The following is an 11,867-nucleotide window of genomic DNA, read 5'->3' on the forward strand; positions in this document are numbered from 1 at the left end:
TGCCTACTGAGAATGTTGCAGATGTTTTCTGGACCACACACTGGGAAACCCTTGTACTATGTCTTTGAAGGAAGTTGCCATCAAGATGCACATTTGTCTTCAGAGTATCCACAGCGACACTCTTAACTCTTCCGAGCCAATCATTGGTCCACAAAAGAATTCCAGCATATTTGAGTTGCATCAGTGAACAATAAGCTGGAGTGGAAAATCTAAAAACCAGGTTGAGCATAGTGTTTGATTTTTCAGCCTCGTACAATATTTCTAATTGTCTCACAATACTCCATTTTTGCAGTGTCATCCATTAACTAGAGCAATGCCCTATTATTTATTTGAGCATTCAAAGAACAGCATGGTTGACTGTCACATCTTTGCATCGTTTTAAAGACTAGGCCCTTGAAATTTTTTAACCCATTGTTATTGCTTTATATTTGTAGCAGATCCCCTTCTGAGTCTCATTCTATTTTAATGTTTTTCACTTATGCATAAGCCCCAATTATTATTATGAGTGTATCAACCAAAGAAAGGACTGTTCTCCACTCAGTTCCTGTTAGCTGGTTGACAATTTTGTAGTTGCTATTTTTTTAAATAACTCATTTATTCTTATTTTATGTACATTGGTATTTTGTCTGCATGTATGTCTGTGTGAGGGTGTCAGATCTTGGAGTGACAGACAGTTGTGAGCTGCCATGTGGGTGCTGGGGATTGAACCTGGTTCCTCTGGAAGAGCAGTCAGTGCTCAACCACTGAGCCATCTCTCCAGCCCCCTGTAGTTGCTATTTCTAGCAGTTACATTTGTGTCAAATGCCAAAGTGTCCCTAACTTATGCTCGGAAGCTTAGCCTGCTGGGAGAGAGTAAATGTAGGATCTATTTGTCATAAAAGGAAATATATGCTTCCATCAAAGAGATTATTTCAACATTTAGGGAACACACAGCATTTTCTGGCCAGAAAAGTGTGGCCAAAAAAGCAAGGCACATAGTAAATAAGTCCTCTCTTGGGAATTTCCAGGGTCCAGGGTATGGACTGCTGTTTTATCCAAGGAGACCATTTAAATTAACAGTCTGGCATGCTTCCATAGAGATCTTTGGCTAGGAGACAGAAGCTGGACACAAAACAGGTGTCCCTTTCCACTATTCTTGGGCACAGAATCTAATTCCTAGTGCAAGCTGTGACAGTAAGAGATGCTGAAAATGAACCGAGATTCATTTTGTTCCAGAAGTCCTCTGTGTACTGAGAAGACAGAGAAGCCTAGTTCACGAAGGGAAAAATATATTTGTTAAGGCAGCTCAGGGATAGGCTTACGACATGCAAATATTCTCAGGGATTCAGACCATTACTGTTGATAATTTTCAGGTGACATTGTGGTGATAAATGTAGTTCATTCTCTCTGTCTCTGTCTCTGTGTCTCTGTCTCTCTCCCTCTCTCTTTTCTGATGACTTATTAAAAGGATGCTATCTGAGGTTTGCTATCTGCATATGTCATTATTAATGGGAGGCAAAACCAAAAAAACTACTTGGCATTTGCCGTCTTCTTGAGCATCAGAAGACGGACCTCCTGTCTTCTTTGTTCTAACTCATTTCTGGGGCTATTTCTTCCTTGAAAAGAAGGAGGTTTGTCAAGATTATTTGAGATCTTGTCTGAAAGTTTTTGGTGCTCTAGGTCCATGCCTCAAAGAAGGTCCCACTTACTGATTCCTGGGCCCTGAGCATTCCGGGGTTTGCTTCAAAGGAACGTTGGGTGGCTGGAAAGGTGGCTAAGAGGATGAGAGCACATACTGCACATGCAGAGGACTTGAGTTCTGTTCCCAGCACCCTTATCCGGTGCCCAACAACTGCCTATAACTCTAGCTCCAGGGTATCTGATACCTCTGACCTCCAAGGACACTGGCACTCGTGTGTTCACACACATACACAGATACATAATTAAAAATAATAAAAAAGATTTCAGAAGATGTTAGGGAAGTAATAAGCTTCCCTTTAAAAACTGTTCTCCTCGCATTAGGAAAATAAAATAGAGTTGTCCACCGAGAAACATAAAATACTTGATTTCAATGTCAGAAGGGTTGAGTGGGGTTGGGTATGAGCCATGGGATGAAACCATTCTTAGTAGGGAAATGAAAGCCTATGCAAAGCCAGAAGTAATAATATTCCGAGCCAGGAGATGGATCCTGGAGCCAGATGCAGCACTGCCCCAAGTGGTATGGATGGCAGTGCTTAGTGACACCAGTGACCTCCAGTCCTGGAAAGAACACAGATTGCCAATGAATAAAAATGTCTGGATTTGGTCCATGTCTGGGGTGGTGCTTGGGTACAGTGTGAACTGCACACGGTGCATTTGTTTTGTCAGGTCTCCACCTAAGTTATTTGTGTGTCTCCACTTCATGTTTATAGCTACTATGTCCTTAAGTGAAAAGAACAAGCAGATGACATCTTAACAAAATTATAATCTTGGAGTTGGAAAGATGACTTATCTACGAAAAGCACTTGCTGCCCCTGTAGAAGACCAGAGTCAGTTCCCAGCACCATGTCAGATGCCTCACAATGACAGTAACTCCAGCTCCAGGGATTGAGCATCCTCTTCTGGCTTCCAAAGGCACCTGCAAACATGTGCACATAGACACACCACACACAAACACACACACACACACATACACACACACACACACACACACACACACACACACACACAAATAAAAGTATCATATAAAAAGAAAATTATAATGTGGAACATATCTAATGTGCTGTCAAGTTACTACCTGCCACTTAGTTTCACACACACACACACACACACACACACACACACACACACACACAAAAAAAAAAAAAAAACAAAACCCATGATTACATTTTAAACTATGTTTTCTACTGGTTTATATGAAACTGCCTCCTTTGATTAAAAAAATATGATATTAAGCATGCATGTTGTAGCAAAGAACCTTGTATTACTTGAAATACCAGCAGCCGCAAAGCAGATCAGCTTTACACATGTGTGTATAAAATGTGTGTATATAATATAGTATATATAAATTATATATGTTATACATGAAGTATATATGTGATTTTGTAACCTGTTTTATTCTTTCAACAAATTAGGATTACTTTTTCATGCCATGACATATTTTTAAGAACGTGAATTTAACTGCTAAGTAACATTAACCTCAAAGGTATGTATCAATATTATTGTTTTCAAGCACTTAGAGATATACCATTTTTTTATGGTAACTAAAACTCTAAAGTTCAGCTGCAGGATTCAAAGTTCTAGGAATTTCTTCTCTTCTTCTTTATAATGAGATATGTAAGTATAACAAAAATTTTGTCACTGAAAGAGACAAAATTGGCTTTAAGGGAGTATATTTTGAAATTTCTCTCAAAGTACAGAGACTTGCATACAACGATAAGGCTAACACCCAATTAATTATATCTCATTTGAAAGTTCAATAAAACAAACTAACATATTACAGAACATGTAAGAATCTCTATTCTGTTTTTCTCGCAGCCAAGAATCATTTAGTCCAGATGTTTATATTTTCACATAGAAAATACATAGAGTTGTTTTCTTAACGTTGCTGAATACTTGAATATGATATTTTGTCATTTCTTTCTCCATTCAGCATTTCTTTTTATCTGTTATGATTTATGTGGCTCTTCCCATTCATACAGCATTCCATCAGATGGGTCCATTTATCTGTCCACTTTTTATGGATATTTCGGTTGTTTTCTGATTTTCTGTAGTACAATCAGCACTTCAGTGTGTGTGTGACTTCATTTGTATTTTTAAGGACCATGCCTAATGCCAGCATTCTTTTGCTTAATGTTTGTTTCATATAACAGATTTCTTTCTAATTGTCTTATATCTCACCTTCCTTGATCTTTATACTTTAAATGCATCTCTGGAAGCAGCAAATGGATAGATTTGCTTGCTTGTTTGTTTGTTTTCTGTATGGGTTTGAGTCCAGGGTCATGCCATGATAAGTATGTGCTCTATGACTGAGCCATACCCCTAGTTACGAGTTTTAATTAATCTGATTGTCTCTACCATTTGTATAGTGTAATTGTATTTATTGTATTTAGCTCTGCATCATGTTATATATATTTCTTCTGAGAGACTTTTCTTTGATTTTCCCTTCTGCTCCTGAACACTAGATTCATTTCTTTCTGACTTCTTCCATTGGTTTAAATATCACATTTTATTTCCACTATTTTGTAGTTTCTCCTTCTGTTTATTTATTTATTTTTATGTGTATGGGTATTTTGTCTATGTGCATGTCCATGAACCACATGTATGCAGTGCCCGCAGAGTCCAGAAGAGGGCGTCAGATCCCTAGAAACTGAAGTTACAGGTGGTTCTGAGCCACCATATGGGTGTTAGAAATCAAGCCCCGGTCCTCCGCAAGACCAGCAAGTACTCTTAATCACCGAGCCATCTCTCTGGCCCCTAGTTTTGTGGTTTCTCATAAAGATATCTGAAGGCAGATATTGGGGTAAATGCTGAAAGATCAGAGAGAAAAGGGAACAAGCCACAGCCACCTCTCACCTCATCAACTCCTCAGTTGAAAAGATCTGAACTTCTGTCTCCTCCTGTGTTATATTCTTTTCTCTGCCCAGCCATATCACTTCCTGTCTCAACCTCCCTAGTGCTGGGATTAAAGGCGTGTGTGCCTCCCAAGTACTGGGAGCAAAGGCATGGGATCCCAAGTGCTGGGATTAAAGGTGTGTGCCACACTGCACTGCCTCTATGACCTCTGTGGCTTAGCTCTGCACTCTGATCTTCAGGCAAGCTTTATTTGTTAGATCACAACCAAACATCACCATATAGCTCAGTTGGTAACCATGTATCAGTTATCAATTAGCATAGCAATTCTACACAACAAAGGGTCCTCAAACCCCATATAAAATACATTAGCTTTTGGTTAATTTGGGTATGGGTAGTCCATGTATTGATAGCAAAGAGAAAAATGGTCCCAAAGATATGCATGCCCTACTCCCTGGAATCTGTGACTATATTACCTTGCATGGTGAAATTTGCAGGTGTGATATATCCAAGGATTACTCAAGATGAAGGTAATCTTTGATTATTGAGGTTGGCCTGTTAAAAATCACAAGCTTCTTTAAAAGGTTGATGAAAGATTATATGGGAAATAGAGAGGTTATGATGCTGACTTTGAAAACGGGGAAAAAAGAAGTCAAAAACCAAATAATATAAGGGGCTTCTAAAAGCTGGAAAAGACAAAGAAATTAATTCTTCTATTTAGCTTCCAGAAGGAATGTAACTCTTCAGACCTATTTTAGACTTCTGATCTCTACATCTATAAATAATAATTTTGTGTTGTTTTAAGAACTAAAATTTTGACAATATGCCACAGAGAGAGTTAAAATCAAATGCACTAGAGATGTATAGCTGTCAGTTGATCTAAGATGATTAAGTGGGGATGCCTGGTGGTTCAACTCTCTTCCACACTGTTCTTAAGCCTGGGCATGCTCGTGTGATGATGGCTCACGTGGAAGTGCAAGCCAATGAAATCACAAGACATTGTGAAAACTACACTCAGATCAAAGACCCTCCTTTCAGCTTCATAATATTCATGGAAGAAAGTCATGCGGCCAACCCCATATCCAGCAAATATGCGAGTAGATTCTGCCCTTGATTTTACCTCATTGGAAAGAGAAATTTTAAGGTCACATGAAAATAGTCTGCCCTTGATGTCATTCTGTCTGGAACTTAGTGGTAAATTTCTCCTTTGGGACATGGTAATGAGTCCCATTCAACTTCAGCCTGAATAGCCCACCTTGCAGCCATCTACCACTGAATCACTACAAATTTCACACTGAGGAGTCCCTCGATGGAGTCACAAGTTGGTTTTCTCAACTTTCTTACCTACCCTTTATTCAGGAGATCCTAGATTCTCTTTAAAACACAGAGTAATGGAAAGTATGGGGATTTCTTGCAGTTCAGCCACATTGTGCTATGTGTCCATTTATCTTCTGCTGTGGTCCCTCCTTATTGGCATAGAACCCTTCTGATGTAGCCATTCTGGCAAAAGTGATAATGTTCTAGAGAGACACAGGTGTTTTTCCTTTTGGCTATCAGACTGTTGAAACAAAGGACCCCAAAATATTGAAGTTTCTCCTGGAATCCCATGCTGGGAGAAATAAAAGGCTGAAGCCTGGTGCCATTCAGGGGAGGAACTTGTCTCCCAGAAGAGATTTCACCATGTTCTGACAGTTTGTCAGACCGTCTTTCAGGAGAAACTAGATCCTAGACAATGGTGGACAGATGGCAGAAGGGGTGGTCACATCTTGACCTAGGTTGCTTAGTCATGCATTACTTCTTTTCCTCAATTTAACCAAGTCTGCCTTTGGACCCTGAAGACAGACTTGGGGTTCACTGCACCTCTTTATTCTTCTAGTAAATATGACCACATTGAATAAATGTCCTTTCTCTGATTTTCATTATAGCTTGTCTCTTTAAATTGCTGTACTAAGGACAGATGGCTGAGTCTCACTTGTTGGAAGTACTAGAGTCCAAGTGTGACCCTCAAAAAACTCTGATAATACTAATAGCATTGAAATGTTTCTAGTATCTACTGGTGAAAGTAAGGAAGCTTATTTTCTTGTTTTGCCATTTCTCCAAAACTGTCTAATTTTTTCCTCTATTATATTATCTTGGATGCTTTGGGTTGTAGGAACAGAAACCCTGGCTCAAGCAGACTAAGCAAGAAGAGCACTATTAAATCACCAAATGCGGCGGCTGGCATTGAGCGTGGCTGATTCAAGGGCTCCACAATGTCAGCTAGAGCCACTTCTTTCTGTTCCTTCACCCCGAAGACCACACCGCTGGCTTTAGTCCAGAGCTGGTTTCCCTCAGGGTCAGAAGCAGTCTGTAAATAACACTGGGAGCTGCTGCTGCCTCTATCACCAAGAAAGCAGACAGAGCTCTCCTCGTGACCTTGTATTCAAAGGCTTTCCCTTCGTCTTAGTTGCATCAACTGAGAACAAATTCGACCCAATAGGAATGGTATGTTTGTTTGTTTTCTGTATGGGTTCGAGCCCAAGGTCATGCCAAGGCAGGTACGTGCTGATTGCTACCAGTTGCCATATGGAGGATTGAAATCATTTCACTAGCTTAGACTAAGTCCCTCCCTGTAACAAAAAGTAAGTTCCATTTCTCTAGTTTCTTGGACTATGGATGGAAGATGGATGTCTGGGAGGTGCCCATCCTACTAACTGAAGGATAGACAACTAAAGAAGCGTGCTCAGCACTGTTTCCCAAGGTTTGCTGTATTTACCAGAGAGAACCATATCTGACCCACTCACTTCCATTTCCCCTCCCCTCTCTCTTTAGGTGGTAGAGAGCTTGCTGCTCCTTAGGCTCTTTGAACTTTTCCATAAGCAGATGCTGAATTATTTCTGCTCTGGTTTGGGAAATCCTGGGTTCAGAATGCATACGTTGCTCTTACTATATAAAGGAGGCTTAAACTTTTAAAATCCAGTTTCCTTTATCAATAAAAACTTGCTTTCTAAACTTCTGCTTCATTGGACTTAACCCCCCGCCTCCCCGTTTTTAATCCATCAACACTGTAGAGGGAGTTCCCAGCATCCTTGCAAAGCCATGCACACTGGAATCCAGTGAGTAGAGCTGTAAAGCAGTAAGATAAACAGGTGTATGGTAAATTCAGCATATACTGGAAGACACAGTAAAAAACAATGAAGTAAAATTCTGCCTGCCAGGTTTTCCCTCCAGGCATAAAGAACTAGACTCAAACTTTGATAACAACAACTCTACCCATAGGCCAAACTAGAAGTCTCACCTACTTATCCTCCACCTCATCATTATATTTGCTTCCTTCTTAGCAATTATGATAAATTAGGACTATGTATTTACAATTATGTCCATGCATTTGTTTGCTACTTTCATAACTGTTTTCTGCACCATAATTTAAGATCTATTAGGAGATAATTAACCCTAACCTCTAGCAAAAGATTAGGCACAAATAGGCCTTAAATTGTTATTAGTTGGATGAAGGAATTAATGAATGAATTTTCTTTTATTAAACCCTTACATAGGTAGGTGAATAAGTTCAGATCCATTCTATTAGAAGGTTCTCAGAACAATGCTACTTACTCTTACCAGATGGTAATGATGATAACATTCCAGTACAGATATGCGAAGTGACTTGCACAAGGACACACAGCAAGTGTTAAATAGGTATTTCAAGCTCAGGTCACCTGTCTCAAGTTCTCTGCTCTTGCCATTTTAACAAATGTTTTGAAGTTCTCAAAGTTATAAACCACCTCAATAAGCAGAGATTTGATAAGGCCCCTCTAGTAAAAGAAAAGAGAGCAAGCAATGTTAGGGGGTGAGAAGCAACAGGGAGCATTTGGGAGACAATCCAGCAGTATATTCTGGAAGGTACCTAGCCTTCAAAAATGCTTAGAGATATGAGACTTCCGGTCATGCCAGACTTTCCTGGTCTTTGTCTGGATGCAGAAAGAACTACTGCTGGCTCTAGCAGCACCCAGACATTCTCTGCATAAGAGAGTCTGGCTGGAGGTCACAGTACTGGAATCACAAGGTAAGAGCGATTGTATTTAGCCTCTGCATTCCTGGAATGTTCCCAGAGCCTGAGTTACATGGGAGCAAGGCCAGCAACAGAGCTTGGGGCATCTCCTGCAGTAAAAGGAAAAATCCCAAACCCTGCAGGCCTGCTCTGCTCTGAGCTCAGGGATTGGAGGGCAGGTGCAGAAGCCTGGGTATCTGACCAAAAACTGGAGGGAGGCTGACAGGAAGACAAGTGATGCTGGCATTTTCTTCCCTCAGAAAATCCAAGCCCTCTATCACCAGGGCCCCAAGGCAGCTGTAATGCTCCCACAGCTCTATGGTCCACGCCTGCTTGAAAACATCTCCTCAATATGAAGTGGGACCAGCATGATCTCAGAACAACCATTTTTAGGGCTGAAAGTCACAAACAGTCTCTGTTCTCACTCATTTCTGACAAAAGCTTTACCAGGCAAGCTGGGCTCTGCATTTGTCTCCTAGGGCTTCAGTAACAAGGAACTACAGACTAGATGGCTTAAAGCCATGTAGATCTATTGTTTCAGTTCTGGAGGTTAGGAGTATGAAATGAAGGTATTGGCAGGATGTGATTCCCTCTGTGTCTGAACAGTCTTTGTCCTTGTCAGCCCCTAGCTCTGGGTGGTAGCTGTCGATCCTTGGCATTCATGGGATTGTGTCTATTTCATACTAACCTCTGCCTCAGTCATCACAAAGCCTTTTCCTCTTGGCCAATATTAGCATAAGGCATTTTCTCCTTTTATAAGTACACAAATAGATTAGGTCCCTACACAAATGACCTCACCTTAACTTGAGCCTATCTGCAAAGATCCTATTTCCAAATGAAGACATATTTGTAAGTACTGGGGGCTAGTGCTTCCATGCAACTTTGGAGTTGCATAATTCAACGCATAACAAGATAGTATGTCTGTTGTTTGAAGGTATAAAGTGATGGTCAGCGAAAACAAAAGGGAACTCTAGCATCAGTATGGTGGAATAGTTGCCATGGTGGCTCCCATTACTTCCTGTCTGTCCGTATCTACCTTTTGGAAGTGCCTTCCACTCCCTTCCAGTCTTTTCTCTGTGTGTACATGCTTCCTTTTTGTCCACTGCACATTATTAACCAGAACTTGAATAATGACATCAACAGTCTCAGCTACCGTTTTCTGACAGTTCAGAAGGCCAGCTTTGTGATCTTGTTCATCCCTGTGCCATCCATTCTTAATCAGAAGAATACTCCACTAATAATGAGTCCTGTCTGCTTCTAGTTTTAAAGGATGAAATTGGAAAGTCTAATGGAAAAATGCCGAGAAAAAAAATGGGCAAGACTAAAACAGAGAGGAAAATCAAGAAACATCAGTGGTTAAGGAATCAATAGATGAAGAACTGGGAAGACTCGCATAAAGTCTAATCCAAGGACATAATGGAAGTATTTTACATCCCGTATATGGGTGATGGGCCTAGACATTAGATTTGTTTACATAAAATGTGATTCTGTTTTGTCCTATAATAAACACAGGGTGAAATAGAGCAATTCTAAAATTAACTTGTTTCTTTTAGCCTTTTGATAGTGTCGCAGGAGAATTTAAAGTTGCATAAATACCTTGCATTGCATTTCTATTAAACAGTATTAGAGGACAGCAAACCATTGATTAGATTCAGTTTTCTCCCCAGACTGATTGCTGAGTTTGGCCTTGTACAGACATTTCATTAACTAATGGCATACTCTAAGATAGGGTTAAAGGAACAGTTGAATCAAAGATGAGCACATGAGCAAATAGTGCAGATGAGGCCATTACAAATAGTTCTTCTGATGTAAGGAAAGAAGTAATAAATAACAGAATAACTGTCCAGGGACAGGGATGACTTTTTCAGGCAGAAAGGCAGGCAGAGCAGGCCTCTAAGACAAGATGATGAACAGTGAAGTTGAGACTAGGAGAGTAGAGGTGAATTATAATAGCAAATATATAGGTGAGAGGAATATTGTTAAATTAAATTATGACAGTTAAAGACACATATCTATGGGCCGAATCATGCTAGGATTATGATGTACTTGATCTGTCCCTAGAGCCTGTGATCCTGATCCTTTGCATGAGATGCTACTTTCTCTTCATAAAATGTTGTTGACACTCACTACCTTCCTCCTGACTGATAAGAGGATGTATCTCAGTATATTACTGATGAGTACGTCTTCTAGTTAGATTGCTGAGGACAGGAATCCAAGGAAAGAGCCACAGATGTCACACATGGCATATTGGGCAGAAGATGGGAAGCATCCTTTTCCAGTCTTTACCATCTTGACTCCCTATAACAAAAAACAATTATAGAGGCTGGAGGTATAGCTCAATAGATGCCTCATTGCTCTTAGAAGACCCAAGTTTGGTTCCCAGAATCCATGTCAGATGGTTCACAATTACTTTTAACTCCAGCTCCAGGGAGATCTGACAGCTTTGGCTTCTGTGGGTACCTGCCTTTGCAGGCACATATCTGCAGACAGACATATACTTAAAAATAATTTTAAAAACTCTTAAGAAATAAGAAAGAATCAATTTAAGAGATTATAGAGAATGACCAGTAAAGTAAGAAAACAGTGGGAATACTTCTTAAGAAAGTGTTTGACAAATACATCTATCTAAAGTGATGGCTTAGTAGGGCCAGGCTAACAAGAAATAGCTTCATTGGAAAAGAATGACAATCATGAAAGAGGAAAAGTGAAGAGGGGCATTCTTGAAATATCTATAGCCTAGAAAAGAGTTGAGATACACAGATTTGGAGAAAAACCAAGATAGTATTCCCAATCATTTATGCTTTTTAAAACTCAGGTTTCTGTTTGATAAGAAATGGAAGTGTGCAGTTTCAACTTATTGGTAGACCCATTTGTCTACTTGAAAGCCAACCCAAGCAGGTATCAGCTGATCTCATGATCATCCTAAAAGAAACACAGCAATAAGGGAATTAACAGTACCTAGCTACTAAAGCCATACGTGTTCACATACAGCTGATCTTCAAATTAAATTAACTACCTTCAAAATATGTTCAGTCTCTTTGCCTCTCTTCATCTTTAACTTGTTTACCCAGCCCAGGCTGCCATCATCTTGTACTAGTGTTCTGACTTCTGTGGGTTGGCCTCATGTTCCAAAACCTTTCCCAGGCACCATTTACAAATAGCCTAGATTCCAGGGAGGAGGCATTAGTCCACACAGTCTCAATGAATAGAGGGATGGAGTGTCAGTGGATTGGCAGACATTTTTTTAACCTACCACAAACTTATACAAGTTATTGCCCCTGGTAAATCCCTTCCTTTGGATTCCTATTGC

This window comes from Peromyscus californicus, unplaced genomic scaffold (genome assembly GCF_007827085.1).
Source record: "Peromyscus californicus insignis strain IS unplaced genomic scaffold, ASM782708v3 Scaffold_7__1_contigs__length_154581171, whole genome shotgun sequence".
Taxonomy (NCBI): Eukaryota; Metazoa; Chordata; class Mammalia; order Rodentia; family Cricetidae; genus Peromyscus; species Peromyscus californicus.